Below are 25,533 nucleotides of genomic sequence, written 5' to 3'. Positions count from 1 at the left end.
CGATCAAAAAGACGGATATAAATAACCATGTTACCGCTGAAAACGTCATCTTGTCCCGCAAAAAACGAGCCGCCATACAGCATCATCAGCAAAAAAATAAAAAAGTTATAGTCCTCAGAATAAAGCGATGCCAAAATAATTATTTTTTCTATAAAATAGTTTTTATCGTATAAAAGCGTCAAAACATAAAAAAATGATATAAATGAGGTATCGCTGTAATCGTACTGACCCGACGAATAAAACTGCTTTATCAATTTTACCAAGCGCAGAACGGTATAAACGCCTCTCCCAAAAGAAATTCATGAATAGCTGGTTTTTGGTTATTCTGCCTCACAAAAATCGGAATAAAAAGTGATAAAAAATGGTCACGTGTCCGAAAATGTTACCAATAAAAACGTCAACTCGTCCCGCAAAAAACAAGACCTCACATGACTCTGTGGACCAAAATGTGAAAAATTATAGGTCTCAAAATGTGGAGACGCAAAAACTTTTTTGCTATAAAAAGCGTCTTTTAGTCTGGTTTCACACTTGCGTTTTTATCTGCATGCGTTTTTTAAAAAAACCGCATGTGTGAAAAAATGCATGTAAACGCGGTAAAACGCATGCGTTTTTATAGAAAAACACAAGAAAACAAGAAAAAAACAAAAAACCCTAACCCTACCCCTAACCCTACCCCTAACCTGAAATACGTGGCACTGAAATACGTGGCACTGAAATATACGTTTATATACGTATATAAGTGCCACGATATTTCAGTGGCCACGTATATAAGTGCCACGTATTTAAGTGCCACGTATTTAAGTGCCACGTATTTAAGTGCCACGTATTTAAGTGCCACGTATTTATGTGCCACGTATTTTTCAGTGCCTGAAATACGTGGCACTGAAATACGTGGCACTGAAATATCGTGGCACTGAAATATCGTGGCACTGAAGTATTTACGTGCCACGTATTTTTCAGTGCCTGAAATACGTGGCACTGAAATACGTGGCACTGAAATACGTGGCACTGAAATACGTGGCACTGAAATATTGTTGCACTGAAATATCGTGGCACTTAAATACGTGGCACTTAAATACGTGGCACTTATATACGTGGCACTTATATACGTGGCACTTATATACGTGGCACTTATATACGTGGCACTTATATACGTGGCACTTATATACGTGGCACTTATGACTGTCAGAAAATGTTCAGTAAACGGTTAGGGGTAGGGTTTCAGGTAGAATTGGGGAGTTTCCACTGTTCAGGCACATCAGGGGCTCTCCAAACGCGACATGGCGTCCAATCTCAATTCCAGCCAATTCTGCGTTGAAAAATTAAAACAGTGCTCCTTCCCTTCCGAGCTCTCCCGTGCGTCCAAAAAGGGGTTTACCCCAACATATGGGGTATCAGCGTACTAGGGACAAATTGAACAACAACTTCTGGGGTCCAAGTTCTCTTGTTATCCTTGGGAAGATAAAAATTTGGGGGGCTAAAAATCATTTTTGTGGGAAAAAAAATATGTTTTATTTTCACGGCTCTGCGTTGTAAACTGTAGTGAAACACTTGGGGGTTCAAAGTTCTCACAACACATCTAGATAAGTTCCTTGGGAGGTCTAGTTTCCAATATGGGGTCACTTGTGGGGGGTTTGTACTATTTGGGTACATCAGGGGCTCTGCAAATGCAACGTGACGCCTGCAGACCAATCCATTTAAGTCTGCATTCCAAATGGCGCTCCTTCCCTTCCGAGCTCTGTCATGCGCCCAAACAGTGGTTCCCCCCCACATAGGGGGTATCAGCGTACTCAGGACAAATTGGACAACAACTTTTAGGGTCCAATTTATCCTGATACCCTTTTGAAAATACAAAACTGGGGGCTAAAAAATCATTTTTGTGAAAAAGAAAAATAATTTTTATTTTCACGGCTCTGCGTTATAAACTGTAGTGAAACACTTGGGGGTTCAAAGTTCTCACAACACATCTAGATAAGTTCCTTGGGGGGTCTAGTTTCCAATATGGGGTCACTTGTGGGGGGTTTGTACTGTTTGGGTACATCAGGGGCTCTGCAAATGCAACGTGACGCCTGCAGACCAATCCATTTAAGTCTGAATTCCAAATGGCGCTCCTTCCCTTCCGAGCTCTGTCATGCGCCCAAACAGTGGTTCCCCCCCACATAGGGGGTATCAGCGTACTCAGGACAAATTGGACAACAACTTTTAGGGTCCAATTTATCCTGATACCCTTGTGAAAATACAAAACTGGGGGCTAAAAAATCATTTTTGTGAAAAAAAAAAATAATTTTTATTTTCACGGCTCTGCGTTATGAACTGTAGTGAAACACTTGGGGGTTCAAAGCTCTCAAAACACATCTAGATAAGTTCCTTAGGGGGTCTACTTTCCAAAATGGTGTCACTTGTGGGGGGGTTTAATGTTTAGGCACATCAGGGGCTCTCCAAACGCAACATGGCATCCCATCTTAATTCCAGTCAATTTTGCATTGAAAAGTAAAATAGCGCTTCTTCCCTTCTGAGCTCTGCTATGCGCCCAAACAATGGTTTACACCCACATATGGGGTATCGTCGTACTCAGGACAAATTGCACAACAACTTTTGTGGTCTAATTTCTTCTCTTACCCTTGGGGAAATAAAAAAATGGGGGTGAAAAGATCATTTTTGTGAAAAAATATGATTTTTTATTTTTACGGCTCTGCATTACAAACTTCTGTGAAGCACTTGTTGGGTCAAAGTGCTCAACACACATCTAGATAAGTTCCTTAAGGGGTCTACTTTCCAAAATGGTGTCACTCGTGGGGGGTTTCAATGTTTAGGCACATTAGGGGCTCTCCAAACGCAACATGGCGTCCCATCTCAATTCCAGTCAATTTTGCATTGAAAAGTCAAATGGCGCTCCTTCCCTTCCGAGCTCTGCCCTGCGCCCAAACAATGGTTTACACCCACATATGGGGTATCAGCGTACTCAGGACAAATTGCACAACAATTTTTGTGGTCCAATTTCTTCTCTCACCCTTGGGAAAATAAAAAATTGGGGGTGAAAAGATAATTTTTGTGAAAAAATATGATTTTTTATTTTTACGGCTCTGCATTATAAACTTCTGTAAAGCACTTGTTGGGTCAAAGTGCTCACCACACATCTAGATAAGTTCCTTAGGGGGTCTACTTTCCAAAATGGTGTCACTTGTGGGGGGTTTCAATGTTTAGGCACATCAGGGGCTCTCCAAATGCAACATGGCGTCCCATCTCAATTCCAGTCAATTTTGCATTGAAAAGTCAAATGGCGCTCCTTTGCTTCCAAGCTCTGCCATGCGCCCAAACTGTGGTTTACCCCCACATATGGGGTATCAGCGTACTCAGGACAAATTGTACAACAACTTTTGGGGTCTATTTTCTCCTGTTACCCTTGGTAAAATAAAACAAATTGGAGCTGAAATAAATTTTGTGTGAAAAAAAGTTAAATGTTCATTTTTATTTAAACATTCCAAAAATTCCTGTGAAACACCTGAAGGGTTAATAAACTTCTTGAAAGTGGTTTTGAGTACCTTGAGGGGTGCAGTTTTTAGAATGGTGTCACACTTGGGTATTTTCTATCATATAGACCCGTCAAAATGACTTCAAATGAGATGTGGTCCCTAAAAAAAAATGGTGTTGTAAAAATGAGAAATTGCTGGTCAACTTTTAACCCTTATAACTCCGTCACAAAAAAAAATTTTGGTTCCAAAATTGTGCTGATGTAAAGTAGACATGTGGGAAATGTTATTTATTAAGTATTTTGTGTGACATATGTCTGTGATTTAAGGGCATAAAAATTCAAAGTTGGAAAATTGCGAAATTTTCAAAATTTTCTCCAAATATTCGTTTTTTTCACAAATAAACGCAAGTTATATCGAAGAAATTTTACCACTATCATGAAGTACAATATGTCACGAGAAAACATTGTCAGAATCGCCAAGATCCGTTGAAGCGTTCCAGAGTTATAACCTCATAAAGGGACAGTGGTCAGAATTGTAAAAATTGGCCCGGTCATTAACGTGCAAACCACCCTCGGGGCTTAAGGGGTTAAAACATATCAAATGTTTGGAAATTCTACTGTGCCTAATAATTTGGAACAGTGCATTTTGAGTTTTTATTCATCTTGGAGATTATACTGTTATCCTTGGAGGTTTCTTCAATAAAATTCAATGTATACTCTAACGGGTGATGACTTTTATTAGGGCTGTCCCACACGTCCAGATAATTCCGGTACCGGAATAAATCGGTACCGGAGTTATCCGTGTCCGTGTGCCTGGGAACTCACGGAGGCCATACGTGCGGCACACGTGTGCCGCCCGTATGGCGAGTGGGTACCACACGGAGCGTGTGGTACCCACTCTGCATGGTGCTGAAGCTGCGATTCATATCTTCCCTGCAGCAGCGTTTGCTGCAGAGAAAATATGAAGAATAGTGTTTAAAATAAAGATCCATGTGTCCGCCGCCCCCCCACCCCCTGTGCGCCCCCCCGCTGGTCAGAAAATACTTACCCGCTCCCTCGCTGCTTCCTGGTCTGGCCGCGGCTTCTCCTGCATGCGGTCACGTGGGGCCGATCATTTACAGTCATGAATATGTGGCTCCACCTCCCATAGGGGCGGAGCCGACTATTCATGATTGTAAATGATCGGCCCCACGTGACCGCATACAGTAGGAGGCGCGGCCAGACCAGGAAGGAGCAAGGGAGCGGGTAAGTATTTTCTGACCAGCGGGGGGGCGCACAGGGGGTGGGGGGGCGGCGGACACCTAAATCTTTATTTTTAACACTATTCTTCATATTTTCTCTACAGCAAACGCTGCTGCAGGGAAGATATGAATACCGGCTTCAGCACCATGTGGGGGGGACAGCGCTTACTGTAGCGCTGTCTCCTGCACGCACACGGACCCCAGACGGAGAATGTCCGTGTGAGGTCCGTGTTTTACGCGGACCCATTGACTCTATTGGGTCCGTGTAAAACATGCGCTCCCACGAACACTGACATGTCTCCGTGTTTGGCACACGGAGACACGGTCCGCAAAAAATCAATGACATATGAACAGATGCATTGATTTTTATGGGTCTACGTGTGTCAGTGTCTCCAGTACGTGAGGAAACTGTCACCTCACGTACCGGAATCACTGACGTGTGAAACCGGCCTTACACTGTCATTTGCACCGACCATTTAGGAAAATCCGAGAAAAATGTAATTTGCATAATAATTTGGAACATGGTGTATAAAAGTTCAAATCACCCTCCTTATGCCCCATTCAAAAGAAAACAATAAAAAAAGAAATATACACATATTTGGTATCACCGCATTCAGAATCGCCCGTTCTATCAATATAAAAAAAATTAATCCAATTAGTAAATGGCGTAGCGAGAAATAAATCGAAATGCCAGGATTACGGTTTTTTTTTGGTTGCTGCACCATTGCAATACAATGCAATAACAGGTAATCAAAAGATTGTATACACACCAAAATGGTATCACTAAAAATGTCAGATCAGCATGCAAAAACTAAGCCCTCGCCCGGCTCCAGATCCTGAAAAATGGAGAAGCTATGGGTATCGGAAAATCACATTTTTTTTTACAAACTTTCACCATTTAAATAAAAAAGAACCTAGATATGTTTGGTGTCTGTGAACTTTTAATGACCTGTAGAATCATAATGGAAGGTCAGTTTTAGCATTTAGTGAACATAGTTAAAAAAAATCCAAAAATCAATTGTGGAATTTCACTTTTTTTGCAATTTCACCACATTTGGAATTTTTTTCCCATTTTCCAGTACATGACATGGTAAAATCAATGGTGCCATTCAAAAGTACATCTCATCCCACAAAAAACAAGCCCTCACATGGCCATATTGACGGCAAAATAAAAAAAGTTATGGCCATGGAAAATAGGGGAGCAAAAAATGGAAATGCAAAAATGAAAATACCTCTGGTCCTTAAGGGGTTAAACAGGTTTTCCCAGATGTATTTTTGTTTGGCCATATGAATATAAAAAACAAACCAATGATGACAATCCAGAAGTGCAATGCAGCCTCTTTGGGCTCCTTTTCACTTGCCAGAAATACGTCCGAGTCTCGCAGGTTATAACCAAGCTCTGGCGCCGGCACTCCAGAGTGGAGCGTGCGGCTGCATAGCAACACATGGAGCTGCGCACTCCACTCCCAAGTGCCGGCGCCAGAGCTTGGTTTTAACATGCGAGACTCGCACGTATTTCTCACAAGTGAGAAGGAGCCCTTTGACAACAAGACAGGAGAAGAGTATATATACAGTGAACATATTCGGAATAAGGTCATGTTCACATGTTCAGTATTTTACATCAGTATTCTTAAGCCAAAACCGGGAATACAAAGAAGTGATAAATACAGTGGTGACTGGTGATGTGTTTCTATTATACTTTTCCTCTCCTGGTTTTGGCTTACAAATACTGATGTAAAATACTGACCAAATGCTGAACATGTGAACGTGGCATTAACACAAATACTAAGAAATTTACTGTTCTCATTGTACAGGACAGGAGAACTGGTAGGCCGGAGTCACACTAGTGATGAATACGGATGAGTGCTATGTGATAAAACATCAAATAGCACTCTGACCACTGTTTATCTATGGAGTAGCTCCCATCACCATTTTTTTTCTCGACCTTATTATACGTGCGAGTGAAATTGCAGCATGCTGTGATTGTCACCAACTCTCGGGCGAGTCTCGGCACACTCGCACCCATATAAGTCTATGGGTGGAATGACACAGCGCAAATCACTCGAATATCATCCAAGTGCTGTGCGATATATGCCGACACCGGCAATGGAGGAGATAGAGAAATTAGTTTCTCTGCCTCGTCCGCAGCTGTGCTCCGATTCTCTCTGTGTGAGAGGCTCGGAGCACAGACGCATGACACTCGGCTCCTGCTCTGCTGCGAGCTATCGCATCAGATGCGATAAGCTACTGTGACACTGGCCGTATGCAGAGTATGGAATGCAGAGTGTGTGTATGTAAGGAGGAAGTCCGGGCTGCGGGTGCCTGCGTTGTGCCAGGTGGAACTGCCCAGTGTTTCCGGGGGGAAAGAATGAGAGACCGGACAGTTCCCATGACCCAGGGAGAGGGGGCGTGGCTAAGCCGGGCAGTGAGCAGGAAGTGCGGGAAAGAGCTTGCAGTTTCCCGCTGGCAGCGCGAGCAGAGGCAAGTGTGCGGCGCGCTTTGCAGCGAGAGAGGCAGAGCGGAGTCAAGCCCCGACAGAGCTTAAGCGAGCGCTCCAGTCAGACAGCGAGTGTGCAGAGTGCCATGTGCCCGGTTAGGCAGAGGGCTGTGCTCGTGCGAAGGAGCGTGTGCCAAATGCGGGACTCCAAGGTGCATTCCCCACTGCTGATGAGCAGCAGCACCAGCACGTGTGTTGGACAGAGACTTCTGCAGCGCTCCCCACTTTGGCTGCACAGATTTATGGACTAGAGGCTCAACTGTTAAAACCGGTGACCGCCCATTGCCACCAGAAGCTGGACCGTAAGTTGCTGTAATTCATCTTAGGACACCACGCTGGCCGTTGCCGGTACTACAACCCCCATCAGACTGTATTCGGATGAGGACCATTTACATATCAGACTGTCGCGTTAACCCTCGGTTTACCCCCCTTGTTACTATTCATTGTTTAATGTCACTAGCTCCCTTCAAGCCTTGTACTGCAATCCCTGCGTTACTGCATTCCCGTACCTGTGTACATATAGTGGCTAGAGATGAGCGAAAAGTTCAATATTCGGTTCAAATTACAATCGCCGAATTTGTAATATTCGCCAATTAATATGTTGAATATTTGCCGAGCATAACCAAACGCAATTCATGTCAATGGGAGGCAAAAACAAACGCATGCACAACACCTTATAACAGCACCAAATGCTGCCAAACACATCAAATGAGGGACAGACACCAGGAAAGTGGCCTCAATTCACCCATAGTGCAAATTTTAGTATGGCACTGCAGCAATCAGCCAGGCATGAGGTATCATGGTCTGGGACAGCATTTACAGCTTTCAATTGAACGTGACAGTAAGACGAGCTGGGTGAGGGATCGGTGTAGGCCTTTTTTGCTGGGAGACCTGATACCACAAGCAACACCTATACCTGCTTTCATGCTGAGCCGCACTCAGGTGGCACAAATATCAGTTTTGTAGACTACCATTGTCAGAAAAATTTAAGAATAGTAACATGGGTAGTTGAGCCCAAGGAAGTGGAGGCCTGACGGTGTCAGACTCCTACTGCTACAGGCAACACGCATGAAGGAGACCCAACCTGGAGTGTTCACATTTCCCAAAATTCCTGCCAGACACCACCAAAGTGGCATCAATTTAACCACAGTTGAAACAGTATAATAGGGACCGACAGGTCTTCCACTACAGCTAATCCGCAGATGGACACCCAACCTGAAGTTTTCACATTTTTAAAAATGAGGGCCTGACACCACCGAAGTGGAATAACTGTCACGAGAATAGAAATAGTATAATTGGGACCGACACGTCTTCCACTACAGCTAACCCAGCAGATGTTGACCAACCATGACTGTTCACATTTCCACAAATTTGAGTTAACAGCAGCAGCCACAGCAGGCACAGAAGCCACACTAAAGATATCACAGAGTGTAGTTATGTGACATTAAAGCATCACACAAAAAATGCAATATCACCTGAACTGTACAGTCTGCGACTGGGGTGCAAAAGTCCTTGTTCATCTTGATGAAAGTTGGTGGTCTACACTTTCAGGGGACAGCCGGCTGCACTTATCCGTCAAGACACCATAAGCAGCGCTGAAGACACGTTCTGAGAAAATGCTAGCTGCCAGGCATAACAAAACCTCCAAGGCGTGTGAGGCGAGCTCAGGCCACTCATCCATTTTTGAAGACCAAAATTTGAAAGGGTCCAAACGCTCCCTGATGGTATAGATATTCAGTTCTAGATACTCCTGTACTGTTATCTCAATTCGTTCACCATGTGTAAGACTTGGACTCTGTTGTGCTGGTGCACAAGCTGGTCTAAAAATAGTGTCAAAGGACTCACAGAAATTGCTCCTTTCACTTACAGCACTGTTGCTGTTGCTGCTAATGTTTTGGAGCTGATGAAATGACGTGCCAGAGGTTGGAAGTCTAGAGCTGCAATGCGAACTGTGTGCTTCACTGCTGTCTTGGGGAAAAGCTGTCTTAAGGTTGTGTAAAAGTGTGTTTTGATATTCCAGCATTCGCGGGTCCTTTTCCAGGGCAGGAAGCATTTGGCAATATTTGGTTTTATAACATGGATCTAACAGAGTGGCAACCCAGTAGTCTTATAGAGACAATTATCCCTTTTGCATCCTCCTCTGCTTCCTCCTCTTCTTCTGGAACCATCATCTCCTCCCACAGGCTATTCAAAGTCTGCTCCAGCATATAAATGACCGGAATAGTGATGCTGATGACAGCGTCATCAGCGCTAACCATCTTAGTAGCCATTTTGAAACTTTGCAGAAGGTTGCAGAGGTCCTTAATCTGTGCCCACTCTGTAAACGTAATATGTGCCACATCCATACTGCTTTGGCCCAGTGTTAGGGCTAGCGGAACGCACCAAGTAATAGAGAGATTGATACAAGGTGCGTTCGCAGCCTGGGGTCCACCGTGCAAAGATACCTGTTGCAAAGTAATGGCGGATGGACACTGAGCTCACAAGTGGGTTAAACTTCACCCCATGTGAAATAAAAGCGAGCTCTGTTGCCTCACAGAGTCGCGCTGTACACAGAGAATAATACCCTAACTAGGGTTGTGCTTGCTCTGGAACTCTTCTGAGCTAACCGCACACATGAAGGAACCAGATGCTAAGCCAAGGCTATTTGCCCCCACTGATGCTAGCTGTCTGCCTGAGTGTACAGCCCCAAAGCTAAACAGACTCACACCACATATAAACTGAGTGGTAGAGTATCCACTGGCAACAGCCAAACACAAATGATGCTAGCGCATGGCCGTGCGGCCTGTTGTGAATTTGCTTTTTGCTTCCTCTAGTGGTTACTAGTTTTTTGACTCTGGTTTTTCTGTCATTCCTTTTATCCGCACCTGGGTCGTTAGTTAGGGGTGTTGCTATATAAGCTCCCTGGACCTTCAGTTCAATGCCTGGCAACGTAGTTATCAGAGCTAGTCTGCTGTGCTCTTGTCTACTGATCCTGGTTCCAGTTATATCAGCTAAGTCTGCCTTTTGCTTTTTGCTATTTGTTTTGGTTTTGTATTTTTGTCCAGCTTGTTCCAAATCTATATCCTGACCTTTGCTGGAAGCTCTAGGGGGCTGGTGTTCTCCCCCCGGACCGTTAGACGGTTCGGGGGTTCTTGAATTTCCAGTGTGGATTTTGATAGGGTTTTTGTTGACCATATAAGTTACCTTTCTTTATTCTGCTATCAGTAAGCGGGCCTCTCTGTGCTAAACCTGGTTCATTTCTGTGTTTGTCATTTCCTCTTACCTCACCGTCATTATTTGTGGGGGGCTTCTATCCAGCTTTGGGGTCCCCTTCTCTGGAGGCAAGAAAGGTCTTTGTTTTCCTCTACTAGGGGTAGCTAGATTCTCCGGCTGGCGCGTGTCATCTAGAATCAACGTAGGAATGATCCCCGGCTACTTCTAGTGTTGGCGTTAGGAGTAGATATATGGTCAACCCAGTTACCACTGCCCTATGAGCTGGATTTTTGTATTCTGCAGACTTCCACGTTCCTCTGAGACCCTCGCCATTGGGGTCATAACAGCGGCCATGCGAACCTTTTATAGTTGTAGCTCTCCAGGACCTTCCTAGTGGACCAATAGGAGCTGCTACAGGACCTGAGCGCGTGACCCCCAACCTCCAATGAGAGGTCTTCCCTTGGGCATGCTCAGAAGGAGAAAAGCAGGACAGTCCCAGAAGCGCCAGCTCGCCACCGAACAGTACTGGTTATAATGGCTGAACCTGGAAGGGCAGCAGTAACCAAACGTGCAGTATCTGTCCGAGCCAGGTGCTGGGACCGACATCTCCGCTGAGCAGGTTCCACTGCGGCTGGAGAAGAATGGGAGACCACAGCGGACATGGTTCGAGATTCCCCCTGTGCAGCGGCAGGAACTCGACACCTAACATTACCCCCCTCCTAGGGCCCCCGTCCTTGGGCCTTGCTACGTTCAAAGGCTGCAATGAGCAGCGAAGCCCGGATTTTTTCCACAGGTTCCAAGGTTCTGTCCTCTGGGCCGTGGCCCTTCCAGTCCACCAGATAGTATTTTTTGCCACGTACCACCTTGCACCCCAAGATAGAGTTCACCTCGTACTCATCCGTGGACTAACCCGATGTCCCGACAGATGACTCAGAAAACCGGGACATATAGACGGGCTTTAAGAGGGATACATGAAAAGTGTCAGTGATACCTAGGCGTGGAGGAATAGCCAAACGGTAGACCACAGGGTTAACCTGCTCCAGAACCATGAGAGGGCCTATGTAGCGAGGCGCAAACTTAGTGGACTCAACTCACAGCCTGATGTTACTGGCGAAAAGCCACACTAAGACAGGAAAAGGTCGGAGCGGGGCGCCGGTGTGCATCAGTAGAAACCCTCATTCTCTCCTTGGAGGCCCGGATGGCATCCTGTGTGCGGTCCCAAATGTCACGTGCCTCCACCCACCGCCCAGTCTGGCACCCTAGAATCGGTGGATGACACGGGCATGGGCACAGGGACACGCGGATGCTGGCCGTAATTAAGGAGAAATGGAGTCTGCCCAGTGGAGTCGGCTACGGCATTGTTCATAGCAAATTCCACCCAAGGTAACAAAGATGCCCAGTCATCCTGCCTGGTGGGTCTGATTGGCCCTCTCTACCAACCCATTTGTCTCGGGATGGTACGCAGAAGAGAGATTCAGCTCAATGCTGAGTAAATGACAGAGCTCTCTCCAAAACCGAGATGCAAACTGGGGAACCCGGTCACTGACAATTTTGTCAGGCATGCCATGTAGACGGAAAACATGTTAAATGATTAACGCCGCCAAGGCTCATGCAGAAGGTTACCGTGGAAGCGGCACCAAGTGCACCATTTTAGAAAAATGGTCGGTGACTACCTAGATAACGATGCAGCTACGAGACTTGGGTAAGCCCACCACAAAGTCCATCCCGACCATCTCCCAGGGCCCGTCTACCACCGGCAAGGGGTAAAGTAGCCCAGCAGGCCATTGCAGAGGAGACAGATTCTTGGCACAGAAGACACACGCCCGAATATAATCGCACAGTCACAGCTTTCTTAGAAAAGTAATGGCGACTGGGCAACTGGTACTGGGGGATTGCGATGGACATCAGCTTTCAGAAACTGTCTGTATCTACCAGGCTGCTTTGTCTGCATAGGAGGAAACAATATTTTACGTGACCACAACTGCGAAACCATGGGCTGGCTGCAGTGCTGGGAGAGGGTGGAGTAAGGTGATCTGGACAAACTGCTGGACCGTGAGAGAGGTGCAGGTGGAGATGTTACTGTGAATTGAGAAACTTGTGGTGTGCTCATTCTCTGAGATCGGTAAAAAAGAGCAGGCATGTCTGCTTCCGTTACAGCTGAAGGCAGGCTCTCAGACAGTGTGACTGGAGCATTTAAAGAACCCGAGGTTCTGATGTCAAAGACCTGCATCCCAATAATTGTCATGGTAACAGAGGAAGAGGAAGAAGAAGCAGAAGATGTGATTGATGGGGATGCTGACGGTTTTTGAGGTCCACTAGTCTGCATTTTTGTGCAGTGGGATTCCCACAATGCATGTTGATTGCACATGTGAAGGTTTTTACACGTAGTAGGCAAATTATTGCACTTTTTACCTCGGCTCATCCTTTACAGTGTCAATAAACATTTAGGTTATACAACTTTAGCGCCCCCACTGCCGCAGGGCCGAGGGGTACCTGGTACCGGGCCTCTGAGTCTCTGGTCTGGGGTTGTCACGGTGGCTAGACCCGGTCCGTGACCCTGCTGAGGGGCGCCCAATAATAGGTGTGGATGGTGGTGGTAGTGCGGTGCAGTGCCGGTCACAGTAAATAACGAGGACACCAGGTTGCAGTCTCTTTACCTCTTTACTGAAGGCTTCAGGATCCTCAGTCCGGACTACGGTCAACCAGGCTGCGAAAGTCCGGCCGGTCCAATGGCACCTCCAGAGCTTCCTTTGCAGGTGGAAATCTGTGCCTACCTTCTAGCGCTTGTGTGTTGTGGTCCTCCCCTGCTGTGCTTACGGGATAGTCCCCACAACTGTTGTGTCTGTTTCTCGTGTTCCCTCACAACTCGATTCTGATGTTCTTCTTTGTCCCCCAGATGATATGGCTAGGACGCACCCGTATGATGGGTAGGCTTGGAGCTCTTCCTGGACCCTAGTGTCGCCCTTCTCCTGTTGTTGCCCCCTGTGTCTTCGTAGGTGATTTGTGTGAGACAGCCCGCCTATAGCTGACTGTCCTGCTGTAGGTTTGAAGTATTGCTTGGAGCCTAATACTTCCTCGGCGTTCCAGCCACCGGCTACGCGCCTCAGTAGGATGTTGCCTCGTCTTACAGCACGACTCCTACTGGTATTTCTCCTTGTTGCGTTGATCTCGTTTCTCACTCAGCACAATGAACCTCGCTTCTTGTCCTTTCTTGGGGTACCACCGCTATCTTGTGCAGGCGCGGTCCCGTAACATTCTCTCTGTTCGCTAGGCCTCTGTCAGGATCCCACCCCTGACAGGGACCCCCCTGAGTCTCTCCCCGCAACACCCTCTGCCACAGGGTGTTGCCTGTTCGATTCCCAGTCAGCTTCTCACTAACTTTCTGCCTAACCCCCAGTTTTACCAGATTGTGAGGAGTGGCCTAATACATAGCACCCTTAGCTCCCCCTGGAGGCCAGACTGTGAAGTGTATTGGTGACTGTGATACCTGGTCAGAAGAACTCCTTCAGTGCCATCAGACATACCATAGCCCCCCTTAGTGGCGGAGCATCAGTACTGCAACGACCAGGACTCTGGGGCGCTGCACAACCATTGCCACCCCTGCGAGCTTCAGACCCGCATACAGTTGTGGCTGAGGATTTATTGCTCATCGTGGCTGCATCACTCCGTGTATACGATGTACGGCAAAACGTAACTTCCTCGTCTTCCTCCTCAGTTGACCTACTCAGCTGTGTGCCTCTATGTTCATGCCAACTGTGATCTAACACTTCATCATCATTCCCTGTGTTATCACATTCCACACCTTGGAGTCACCCTCCTCCTCTTCCTGCCCTGGCAGCAAAGTACAGTCTGTGTGAGTCTCAGATATGTGTAATGTGTTACCAATGGTTTTCTTGGTGACTGTAGTCCCAGCTGCCTTGAGATCATTAACAAGTTCTCCCATGTTGTTTTAGGATGATTTCTCACCTTCCTCTTGATCAAGGATACCCCACGAGGTGAGATTTTGCATGGTGCCCCAGATCAATGTCGATTGACAGTCATTTTGTATTTCTTCCCTAGTGTTGAGCATTCCGATACCGCAAGTATCGGGTATCGGCCGATACTTGCGGTATCGGAATTCCGATACTGAGATCCAATACTTGTCGCGTATCGGATACCGGAATCGGAAGTTCCCAGGATTCAAACTGCACGAATTCAGCCAATGAGGAATGATTCTGAGTGTGGGCACATCCTGTTCAGCATGGTGGACATGAAACTACTGGCAAGGCTGTGATTGGCTGCTGAAATGATGTCATGCTGCAGTTTAAAAGTCGCTGGCGCCATTTTGCGCTCACTCTGCTGTGAATTCAGTTAGTGACAGGATGCTGTTTGCTGACTGAGGGCCAGTTGAGATAGCGATTTGCTTCATTGTTCTTTTCCAAGGCTAATTTAGCAACCGCTGTGTTCACCTACTAATCACCTTGCTTTTGCCTTGCAGCGCTGTTTTCACAGCGATCTGCAAGGTCTGTGTGTGTGTGTGTGTGTGCAGCCCACTCTCTAGTCTGTGTGCAGCCATAGGCCATAGCTGGTTGTATTCAGTTCAGGGAGGGTGGTTCACTGCCTCATACTGTTCTATTTTTTTTTTCTTTTTCAAGTAGTGCAGGCTGCTGCACATTTTTTCTAATAATTCCTATTAGTGTCTTTCCACCCGTATCCAGCTAAATTGTGGAAAAACACTACATAGGATAACGTGGAGGAGTGTTTTTGGGCCTTGCAGCGCCGTTTACGGCTGTCTGCACGGTCTCTGTGTGACTGCAGCTCGCCCTGTAGTCTGTGTGCAGCCATAGCCGGTTGTATCCAGCTCAGGGTAAATCACTGCGTCATACCGTAAAATCCAATTTCCTTTTTTCAAAGTAGTGCAGGCTGCTGCACATTTTTTCAAAACATTCCTATTAGTGTCTTTCCACCCATATCCAGCTAAATTGTGGAAAAACACTACATAGGATAACGTAGAGGAGGTTTTTGGGGCCTTGCAGTGCCGTTTACGGCTGTCTGCACGGTCTCCGTGTGACTGCAGCTCGCCCTGTAGTCTGTGTGCAGCCATAGCCGGTTGTATCCAGCTCAGGGTAAATCACTGCGTCATACCGTAAAATCCAATTTCCTTTTTTCTAAGTAGTACAGGCTGCTGCACATTTTTTCAAAAAATTCCTATTAGTGTCTTTCCACCCGTATCCAGCTAAATTGTGGAAAAACACTACATAGGATAACGTAGAGGAGTGTTTTTGGGCCTTGCAGCGCCGTTTACGGCTGTCTGCACGGTCTCCGTGTGACTGCAGCTCGCCCTGTAGTCTGTGTGCAGCCATAGCCGGTTGTATCCAGCTCAGGGTAAATCACTGCGTCATACCTTAAAATCCAATTTCCTTTTTTCTAAGTAGTGCAGGCTGCTGCACATTTTTTCAAAAAATTCCTATTAGTGTCTTTCCACCCATATCCAGCTAAATTGTGGAAAAACACTACATAGGATAACGTAGAGGAGGTTTTTGGGGCCTTGCAGCGCCATTTACGGCTGTCTGCACGGTCTCCGTGTGACTGCAGCTCGCCCTGTAGTCTGTGTGCAGCCATAGCCGGTTGTATCCAGCTCAGGGTAAATCACTGCGTCATACCGTAAAATCCAATTTCCTTTTTTCAAAGTAGTGCAGGCTGCTGCACATTTTTTCAAAACATTCCTATTAGTGTCTTTCCACCCATATCCAGCTAAATTGTGGAAAAACACTACATAGGATAACGTAGAGGAGGTTTTTGGGGCCTTGCAGTGCCGTTTACGGCTGTCTGCACGGTCTCCGTGTGACTGCAGCTCGCCCTGTAGTCTGTGTGCAGCCATAGCCGGTTGTATCCAGCTCAGGGTAAATCACTGCGTCATACCGTAAAATCCAATTTCCTTTTTTCTAAGTAGTACAGGCTGCTGCACATTTTTTCAAAAAATTCCTATTAGTGTCTTTCCACCCGTATCCAGCTAAATTGTGGAAAAACACTACATAGGATAACGTAGAGGAGTGTTTTTGGGCCTTGCAGCGCCGTTTACGGCTGTCTGCACGGTCTCCGTGTGACTGCAGCTCGCCCTGTAGTCTGTGTGCAGCCATAGCCGGTTGTATCCAGCTCAGGGTAAATCACTGCGTCATACCTTAAAATCCAATTTCCTTTTTTCTAAGTAGTGCAGGCTGCTGCACATTTTTTCAAAAAATTCCTATTAGTGTCTTTCCACCCGTATCCAGCTAAATTGTGGAAAAACACTACATAGGATAACGTAGAGGAGGTTTTTGGGGCCTTGCAGTGCCGTTTACGGCTGTCTGCACGGTCTCCGTGTGACTGCAGCTCGCCCTGTAGTCTGTGTGCAGCAATAGCCGGTTATATCCAGCTCAGGGTAAATCACTGCGTCATACCGTAAAATCCAATTTCCTTTTTTCTAAGTAGTGCAGGCTGCTGCACATTTTTTCAAAAAATTCCTATTAGTGTCTTTCCACCCGTATCCAGCTAAATTGTGGAAAAACACTACATAGGATAACGTAGAGGAGGTTTTTGGGGCCTTGCAGCGCCGTTTACGGCTGTCTGCACGGTCTCCGTGTGACTGCAGCTCTCCCTGTTGTCAGTTCAGCTCCCATAAAATAAATAAATCATAAAGTTCACCAAACATACCACTTTACAGTTGTGTAGGCCACATTAGCTGATATTAAAGTCTAGTCCACACTTTAGAAAATTATTGTTTCTTATACCTGTTAGGAGCTGTTCAGGAATAAGCACACAAAGCCGTTCGTACTTTTCTGCTTATCTTTATCAGTCAACCAAGATGAAGAAGGCAGGGAGTAAGGCACGTGGTCGTGGGCGCGGAGCAGGGAGAGGACGTGGGGATTCTGTGCCTGCTTCGGGCACCGGTGACTCATCAGCACCCAGTTTCACCAGGGAACAGTCCTTCATGCGCAGCTTTGTCGTAGATTGCCGTACACCGCTGCTGCGTGAAGAACAAATTGAAGCCGTTGTCGGATGGATGGCAGCTAACGCATCGACTTCAATTAGTGCCACATCCTCTCAGACACAGAGCACTGGAGAGCACCCATCTGTCTCTTCACCACCTGCCAAATTGCCCAGGCAGACAGAGAGCCCAGGAGAGGAGCCATCTCTACTTCTGTTCTCTGAATCTCTTGGCTTGGAAACAGGGGGCCAGCCAAGCAGCATTGGAGAAATGGAAGAAGAGGCAGTGTGCAGTGATGCCCAACAGCTTTTTCTCTCTGAGTCTGAAGAGGCGGGTGGGCCAGTGCCTCCGGTCACCACACTGCAGAACGCATCTGCTGATGACACTCAGGTGCCACTTTCTGGTGTGTGCTCTGCTGCTGAGACTACCCAGGAGGAGTAGTTGGTGGCAGAGGGTAGTGTAGATGATGAGGTCCTTGACCCATCTTGGCGTGAGGGACAGGAAGGTGGTGGGAGCAGCTCTGAGGAAGAGAATTCCCGAATGGGCCAAAGAGGGAGAGGGAGGGGGAAGGTTGCGGATCCTGTAGCCTCCACTTTGGCACCCGTTAGGAGCATGTCTCTTCCAACAGCCAAAAAGGGCGCTCCCAAGACTTGCAGTGCCTGGTCCTTTTTTGACACAGTTGCAGATGACATTTGCTATGTCAAATGCAAGGTGTGTCATCACAAAATCAAAAGAGGGAGAAATGTCAGCAACCTCAATACCTCCAACATGTGGAAACATGTGCGGACCAGGCACGCGGCGGAGTTACAGAAACACACTGAAGAGCTAGGCCAACCAACAGCGGCAGCTACCACCTCTTCAGCTCGTGTTGCCTCTTCCTCCAGCTCACACGCAGCTGGTTCGGCTTCCTCCTAGGATCGCCGTGGAAGAACCTCTGGCACTGTTGTCCAGAGACCCACTGTAATTCCACCCGCAGCACCACGTTCCCAGTTATCCTCACACTCCCAGGCCAGTCTACAGCCATTGGTAGTACAGGCATGGGAGAAAAGGCGGCCTTTCTCGGCAAACCACCCACGAGCACAGGCTCTGACTGCAGGCATTGCCAAACTTCTGTCACTGGAAATGCTGTCATTCAGGCTGGTGGAGACTGACAGCTTCCGTGACTTGATGTCATTGGCAGTCCCACAGTACAATGTGCCCACCCGCTTTTATTTCAGCAGGCAAGCCGTCCCTGCCCTGCACAAGCATGTGGAGGGACATATAAAACACGCGCTACTGAACGCCGTCAGTAGCAAGGTCCACCTCACCACCGATGCGTGGACCAGTCAACATGGACAGGGGCGATACCTTTCCCTCACTGCCCATTGGGTTAATGTTGTTGAGCCGGGTACAGATCGTGCGAGTGGCGCAGGACGTGTCCTGCCCACTCCAAGGATTGCAGGAATCCAGTCTGTACGCATTGACTCCTCCTCTTACACAAGTTCCTCAGAATCGTCGCTGCAGGAGCCGTGACAGGCCACCTCCACATGGACCCGTGAACGTTTACCTGTTGCGACCGACATGAGCACAGCCGTGGCCAAACGTCAACAGGCCGTCTTGAAATTAATTTCTTTGGGGAATCGAAGCCACACAGCGCAGGAGCTCTGGAATGCCATCAAGCAGGAGAGCGATGTGTGGTTTGTGGCAGCGAATCTCCAGCCAGGCATGGTAGTGTGTGATAATGGCCGAAATCTGGTGGCAGCTCTGGGCCTCGGCAACCTCACTCACATCCCATGTCTGGCAAATGTGCTCAATGTGGTCGTGCAGAGTTTTTTGAGGGACTATCCGGATCTTGATGCACTGCTGCACAAGGCCCGCCTAGAGTGTGCTCACTTGCGGCGTTCCAGTACGGCAAAATCGCGCATTGCGGCTCTGCAGCGCCGATTCCGCCTTCCGGAACATCGCATCATATGTGACCTACCTACCAGGTGGAATTCCACGTTACATATGTTGGAGCAATTGTGTGAGCAGCAGCAAGCAGTAATGGAGTACCAGCTGCATCAGGCGCAAAGAAGTCGCACTCCGCGCCGTTCAGACAGACAGACAGACAGAGTGGGCCACTATGAAGGACGTCTGCCAGGTTTTGCGTCCCTTCGATTATTCCACGCGCATGGCGAGTGCAGATGATGCACTAGTCAGCATGACTGTCCCCCTTATCTGCCTGCTTGAAAAATCACTGCAAGCGCTAAGGGATGATGTTGTGGAAGAGGTGGAGGATGAAGATTCACCATTTCCATCATCTTCTGGACAGTCAGCGCCACGTGGTTCTTCACAAACGCGTAGGCAGGGGACACTTTGTGAGGAGGATGAGGAGGAGTCAATGGAGGAGGAAGACATCCGTCCAGAGGAGGGAGTTACACAATTGTCCAGTAGTCAGTGTGTACAGCGAGGGTGGGGTGATGACGAGCGGGCAGAGATCACGCCTCAAGCAGGGGACAGCGTTTCTTGGCCAGTTGGCAGTCTGCAGCACATGGTGGATTACATGCTGCAGTGCCTGAGAAATGACCGCCGCATTGCCCACATTCTCAACATGTCTGATTATTGGGTGTTCACCCTCCTCGATCCTTGCTACCGGGACAACGTAGAAAGCCTCATCACACCGTTGAACCGGGAGCGAAAAATGTGGGAGTACCAAGACACACTGGTGAATTCCATCATCTTCTCCAGTCCAACTGAGAGAAGTGCTGCTAGTGCATTACAAAGCAGCTCAGTGCGTCCAGGCAGTGGAGGAGGCTCTGCACAAAGAGGGAGCAGAAGCAGTGCCTCTGCCCAAGGCAAGACCAGTATGGCCCAACTGTGGCACAGTTTTCTGTGCCCGCCACAAAGGTCTACACCATCACAGACGGCTCCAGTCAGCAGGAGGCAACGGTTCCGTCAGATGGTGACAGACTACATGTCTTGCCCTCTTGCTGTACTCCCAGACGGCTCTTCCCCTTTCAAGTTTTGGGTCTCAAAGCTGGATACATGGCCAGAGCTAAGCCAGTATGCATTGGAGGTGCTGGCTTGCCCTGCGGCTAGTGTATTATCGGAACGCGTCTTTAGTGCTGCAGGTGGTGTACTAACTAACCGTCACATGCGACTATCCTCCGATAACGTTGACCGGCTTACTTTCCTGAAAATGAACCAGGCCTGGATCTCGCAGGAATTTGCCACTCCTCTTCCTGATTAAATAATTAGGTGACTGTCTACAGTATCCAGGTCTCCTGTTGTGTTCATCTTTCTACCACCTGAACTTTAATTCCTGGGCTCCAACACCGCCAGTTGAGGCTCAGAAGTGCCGTCTGCACAGTCAAAACATACGACCCAGTGTTATTGGGTGTCAGTAACTTCAGCTGATCCCCAGCTGTGTAGCCAGCAATGTGTCCTGCGACCGCCACGCTGACACAACAACTGAAATGTAAGGGAACCTGTCCCCCCCCCCAGGCGTTTGTTACTGAAAGAGCCACCTTGTGCAGCAGTAGTGCTGCACAAGGAAAAGGTAGCTATTTTTGTTTAGCTCCTTGCACACGCAGAACTTAACACTTATAAAATGTGTCCACTGATACCGTAAAACCGTCCCGTAGGTGGGACTTTCCTTCGTAATGTGACGCAGCACAGCCGTCATTCCTACCCCCTTGGCGCCGTGCGCCGGCTCCTCAGCGTTGTTTGATTCTGTCCCGAAGCCTGCGCTGTTATGTTATCCCTTGGCCAGGCACACTTAGCGCTGCCCTTCTTCTGACATCATTTGGTGTCAACCTGACTGCGCCTGTGCGTCCGCGCTGGCCGAGATCCCGCCTCGCAGTGTCTTCTGATTTAATCACACTGCGGGCCTGGGATCCATGGGCATGCGCAGTGCATATCTTAACCTCCGCCTCTCACTCATCTCCCTTCACCTTCTTCAGACTGTGCGCCATCAGCTGATCCCTAATAGCATGCCACGGCCGTGACACCGCACAGTCTGAAGAAGCCGGAGGGAGGGGAGAGGCGAGGATATGCACTGCGCATGGCCACGGATCCCAGGCCCGCGGTGGGATTACATTAGACGACACTGCGAGGCGGGATCTCGGCCAGCGCGGACGCACAGGCGCAGCCAGACTGACACCAAATGATGTCAGAAGATGGGCAGCGCTAAGTGTGCCTGGCCAAGGGATAACATAACAGCGCAGGCTCCGGGATGGAATTAAACAACGCTGAGGAGCCGGGGCACGGCGCCAAGGGTGTAGAAATGACGGCTGTGCTGCGTCATATTACGAAGGAAAGTCCCACCTCCGGGACGGTCTCACAGTATCAGGGGACACATTTTATAAGTGTTTAGTTCTGTTTGCAAGGAGCATAATGAAAAGAGCCACCTTTTCCTTTTGCATCCTTTGTGCTGCACAAGCTGGCTCTTTCAGCTACAAACGCCTTGGGGGGGGTTAAAGGTTCCCTTTCGACTTTCTCCAATCAGGCTTCGGCCTACACTGTGTTACTCTGCTCCTCCTGCTGTCCCTGGGCTCCAACACCGCTAGTTGGTGCCTGGAAGTGCTGTCCACACAGTCAACACTTGCTGCCGTGTTATTGGGGTTCAGTAACATCAGCTGCTCCCCTGCTGTGTGTGCTGCAATACCTCCTATCTGCTCCTCCTTCTGTCCCTGGGCTCCAACACCGCTAGTTGTTGCCTGGAAGTGCTGTCCGCACAGTCAACAGTCGCTCCTCTGTTATTGGGGTTCAGTAACGTCAGCTGTTCCCCAGCTGTGTGTGTGGCAATCCCTCCTCTCTCCTCCACCTCCTCCTCCTCCTTCTTTCCCTGGGCTCCAACACCGCTAGTTGTTGCCTGGAAGTGCTGTCCGCACAGTCAACAGTCGCTCCTCTGTTATTGGGGTTCAGTAACGTCAGCTGTTCCCCAGCTGTGTGTGTGGCAATCCCTCCTCTCTCCTCCACCTCCTCCTCCTCCTTCTTTCACTGGGCTCCAACACCGCTAGTTGTTGCCTGGAAGTGCTGTCCGCACAGTCAACAGTCGCTCCTCTGTTATTGGGGTTCAGTAACGTCAGCTGTTCCCCAGCTGTGTGTGTGGCAATCCCTCCTCTCTCCTCCACCTCCTCCTCCTTCTGTCCCTGGGCTCCAACACCGCTAGTTGTTGTCCGGAAGTGCTATCCGCACAGTCAACAGTCGCTCCTCTGTTATTGGGGTTCAGTAACGTCAGCTGTTCCCCAGCTGTGTGTGTGGCAATCCCTCCTCTCTCCTCCACCTCCTCCTCCTCCTTCTTTCCCTGGGCTCCAACACCGCTAGTTGTTGCCTGGAAGTGCTGTCCGCACAGTCAACAGTCGCTCCTCTGTTATTGGGGTTCAGTAACGTCAGCTGTTCCCCAGCTGTGTGTGTGGCAATCCCTCCTCTCTCCTCCACCTCCTCCTCCTCCTTCTTTCCCTGGGCTCCAACACCGCTAGTTGTTGTCTGGAAGTGCTGTCCGCACAGAGCCAAACACCTCGCCAATGTGTTAGTGGGTTTCAGTAATGCCTGCTGCTCCCCTGCTGTGTATACGGCAACGTGTCATGCGACCGCCACGCAGGCACAACAACTTAAATTTAAGGGAACCTGTACCCCCCCCCAGGCGTTTGTTACTGAAAGAGCCACCTTGTGCAGCAGTAATGATGCAAAAGGAAAAAGTGCCTCTTTTCGTGGTGCTCCTTGCACATGCTGAACCTAACACTTATGAAATGTGTCCCCTCACACCGTTAAACCGTCCGGTAGGTGGAACTTTCATTTGTCATGTGACGCAGCACAGCTGTCATTCTTACCCCTTGGCGCCGTGCGCCGCCTCCTCAGCGTTGTTTGAATCTGTCCCGGAGCCTGCGCTGTTATGTTAGCCCTTGGCCAGGAACACTTAGCTCTGCCCGTCTTCTGACATCATTTGGTGTCAGGCTGGCTGCGCCTGTGCGGCCGCGCTGGACGAGATCCCGCCTCGTAGTGTCTTCTGATTTAATCCCACTGCGGGCCTGTGATCCATGGACATGCGCAGTGCATATCTTAACCTCCGCCTCTCACTCATCTCCCTACGCCTTATTCAGACCGTGCGCCGTCAGCTGATCCCTAATAGCATGCCACGGCCGTGACGCCGCACAGTCTGAAGAAGCCGTAGGGAGGGGAGTGAGAGGCGAGGATATGCACTGCTCATGCCCATGGATCACAGGTCCGCAGAGTGATTACATTAGATGACACAGCGAGGCGGGATCTTGGCCAGCGCGGCCACACAGGCGCAGCCAGCCTGACACCAAATGATGTCAGAAGACGGGCAGAGCAAAATGTGTGCATGGCCAAGGGCTAACATAACAGCGCAGGCTCCGGGACAGATTCAAACAACGCTGAGGAGGCGGCGCACGGCGCCAAGGGGGTAAGAATGATGGCTGTGCTGCGTCACATGACAAATGAAAGTTCCACCTACCGGACGGTTTAACGGTGTGAGGGGACACATTTCATAAGTGTCAAGTTCAGCGTTTGCAAGGACCATAATTAAAAGAGCTAAGTTTACCTTTTTCAGCATTGGGGGGGGGTTAAAGGTTCCCTTTCAACTTGCTCCAGTGCAGGCTTCGGCATACACTCTGCTCTTCCTGCTGACCCTGGGCTCTAACACCGCCAGTTGGCGCCCGGAAGTGCTAGCTGCACAGAGCAAAACACCAGCCAATGTGTCAGTGGGGTTCAGCACCGCCAGCTGTTCCCCTGCTGTGTAGCTTGCAACGTGTCCTGCAAAAGCCATGCAGACACAAAGCTGCCTCCAGTGCAGGCTTCGGCCTACACTCTGCTCCCTCTACTCCTCCTGCTGACCCTGGGCTCTAACACCGCCAGTTGGGGCCCAGAAGTGCTGGCTGCACAGAGCCAAACACCTCGCCAATGTGTCAGTGGGGTTCAGCAACGCCAGCTGTTCCCCTGCTGTGTAGCCGGCATCGTGTCCTGCAAAAGCCACGCAGACACAAGAACTGAAATTGAAGGGAACCTGTCCCCCCCCCCAGGCATTTGTATGTATAACAGCCACCTTGTACAGCAGTAATGCTGCATTTGTACAAGGTGGCTCACTAAGTTATTCTCCTTGCACACGTGGAACGAAACACGTCTAAAATGTGTCCCCCGAGACCATTAAAACGTCCCTGAGGTGTAACTTTCCTTTGTAATGACACGCAGCGACCCCCTTGGTAGCGCAGCCCTTCTTCTGACATCATTGTTTGGCTGGCTGCGCCTCTGCAGCCGCCCTGCCCCACACAACGCCCCTCGGTGTCTTATTTATTTTGACTGCGAGGGTGTGATTGATGGGCATGAGCAGTGCATATCTTCGCCAGGCTGTCACTCATCTCCTTCCGCCTTCTTCAGACTGTATGGCTTCATGGCCGTGGCATGCGATAAGGGATCAGCTGACGCCGCACAGTCTGTAGCAGGTGTAAGGACACGAGTGAGAGCCGAACATATGTACTGCGCAAGGCCATGAATCCCAGCCCCGCAGTGTGAAACTATGTAAAGACACTGCTGGGCTGGGATTCATGGGCATCGCGAACCGCACCAGCCGACATGAAATGATGTCAGAAGACGGACAGCGCATGGCCAAGGGATAACGCATCAGCGCAGACTCCTGTACATCAAAATGCGATGCTCAGGAGGCCGCGCCAAGCACCAAGTTGGTATTTTTGCCAGCTGTGCTGCGTCTCATTACGAAGGGAACTCCTTCCTCCAAGACAGTTTTGACTGTATAAGAGCCTAAATGTGGTACGTGTTTCACTCAGCGTGTGCAAGGAACAAAATTAAAAGAGCAACCTTTGACTTGGGCAGCATTACTGCTGCCCAAGGTGTGGCTCTTCTAGTTTGTAACACCTGAGGGGGGGTTAAAGGTTACCTTTAAAATTGGTTCAATTAGGCTTCGGCCTACACTCTGCTCCCTCTGCTCCTGCTGTCCCTGGGCTCTAACACTGCCAGTTGGTGCCCGGTAGTGCTAGCTGCACAGAGAAAAACACCAGCCAATGTGTCAGTGGGGTTCAGCAACGCCAGCTGTTCCCCTGCTGTGTAGCCGGCATCGTGTCCTGCAAAAGCCACGCAGACACAAGAACTGAAATTGAAGGGAACCTGTCCCCCCCCAGGCGTTTGTATGTATAACAGCCACCTTGTACAGCAGTAATGCTGCATTTGTACAAGGTAGCTCACTAAGTTA

The sequence above is a fragment of the Ranitomeya variabilis genome, chromosome 2 (genome assembly GCF_051348905.1).
Source record: "Ranitomeya variabilis isolate aRanVar5 chromosome 2, aRanVar5.hap1, whole genome shotgun sequence".
Classification (NCBI taxonomy): Eukaryota; Metazoa; Chordata; class Amphibia; order Anura; family Dendrobatidae; genus Ranitomeya; species Ranitomeya variabilis.
Note: the sequence above shows the minus strand (reverse complement) of the source record.